General features: G+C 53.1%; 1 pseudogene; it reads right to left on the bottom strand.

The window, feature by feature from the left end:
- Nucleotides 1–1,952, bottom strand: part of LOC140338456 (purine nucleoside phosphorylase-like) — a 6,166-nt pseudogene extending 4,214 nt beyond the window's left edge.
- Nucleotides 1,953–1,957: the final 5 nt, after the last annotated feature.

A 1,957-nucleotide genomic window follows, 5' to 3' on the forward strand; every position in this document is an offset into this window, starting at 1 on the left:
GAGGAGGAAGTAGGGGCGGAGTACAGGGAGGAGGAAGTAGGGGCGGAGTACAGGGAGGAGGAAGAAGTAGGCAAAGTGAAGAGAGGAGGAAGTAGGAGATGGAGTACAGAGAGGATGCAGAAGAGGGCGGAGTACAGAGAGGAGGAAGAGAACAGGTTGGAGTATTTAAGGTCAGAGAAAAAGCTTTGGGGTGACATCTTACCCACAGCGTCGACTCCCAACAGTTGCAGCATTTGGCCCTCAGTGATGGTCCCATAGGAGGGGCCCCCCACCATGCAGTAGGTGCTCTCCCCGAGATTTGTATGCGCAGTTCCCGAACGCAGTCCATCGCCAGGATCCCTAGCTGGTGGTTGTCAGACATACAGGGGAAGCGCACACCGAACCTGAGTGATGACACAATGAGAACCCCCACCCTGGACCTTGTGCCACCAATGCAGGGGCCACACTGGACTATTCTACAGAGGACAGAGCGGTGAATTGGTCAACAGTGAGGGATTCTGGGGGTCTCTGAAGAGAGGATAATAATATCCCTTTGTACCTCGCCCTGACACCCCTCTGTCGGACCGGTCCGGGCAGGTGAATATGATCCTTGATGAACATGGTGTCCCCCACAGAGTAGTCGGCATTTAGCCCTCCGGCTGCGTTTGTCACAATCAGCGTGGGCACTCCCAGCAGACAGAATACACGCACCGGGAACGCCACATAGAACTCTGAAAATGTTATAATAATGGCTGCAGAGACACATGCTGCTCTCAGCTCCCTTCAGTGCTCATCATGGCCTCTCTGGGCTAAATAAACACCAGAGTAAAGAAAAAGATTACAATTCTCCCCGATCACATGACAGTGGAGAGCCAAATACAGCTACGTTGTCACGTCTGATATCAGAAATAGCCCACTATTATTATTTTTATTATTAAACAGGATTTATATAGCGCCAACATATTACGCAGCGCTGTACACTATAAATGAGGGCTCCGAAGGCCCGGCCCCAGCACCAAACGTTGGTCCGGCTCCGCGCTCCAAAGGTCCGGCCCACCGCTCCAAGGGTCCGGCCCACCGCTCCAAGGGTCCGGCCCACCGCTCCAAAGATCCGGCCGCCCGCTCCAGGGGTCCGGCCCCTGCTCTGGGTTGCTGTCACAGATCCTTACTCTCCCCCCTCAGGTATCAGACATGTGACATTACATGAGGAGCTTAACCCCCTACTAACCATTCTCTTTACACATTGATATTGGGCAAATTTGTCCCCACATGTAAAGCAACCAATAGGAAACGCCCCAGCTACTAACAAATACTACTTACCGTAAAGGCAGAGTGACCCTCATACCTGTGGAATTGGCCCTGTATGCAGACACGTGGCTTCCTGTTCAGCATACCAAGCACCAACCAGCCAGCGTGGCCCTGCACTGGAGGACACAGAATGCCGAGAATTACCAAGAGGTAAGTACACTAATGCAACCCCTGACATTGGGGACACACAGGGGTAAGTAGCTTACAACTAACCTACACTGGTAGACACGGAGAGGTGAAATTCACCCCTCCCCCCACACTGGGACCACAAAGCAAGAGTACCCCACCCCTCCCCCAACACCAGGGACACAAAGGGAATTACCACATAAGTATCCTGCTCCTCACCCGTACTTAGAGGTAAGTACCTACCCTTTTTTCCAACCACAGAGAGGTAAATGCCTTATCTAAAACAACCCTTGGAGGGTGTAACTGTGCATGGTACGGGGTTGTGCTCACTAACCGGTGCTGTGGGGAAAGTTTGGGATCTGCTCGTAGGGTAGAGACGTGAGCCACAGACAATCACCACGCTTGGTCAGAGGTTGCTGTAAGCCAGAATCCATTCTGAGTACAACTCCCCGGGGTGACTGCAAGAGAAGAAAAGGGGGATCACTGGTCCCGGGGCTACCACGAGACCATCAACTGCCACAGATCCCGGGGCTACCACGGGACC

This window comes from Pyxicephalus adspersus, chromosome 9 (genome assembly GCF_032062135.1).
Source record: "Pyxicephalus adspersus chromosome 9, UCB_Pads_2.0, whole genome shotgun sequence".
Classification (NCBI taxonomy): Eukaryota; Metazoa; Chordata; class Amphibia; order Anura; family Pyxicephalidae; genus Pyxicephalus; species Pyxicephalus adspersus.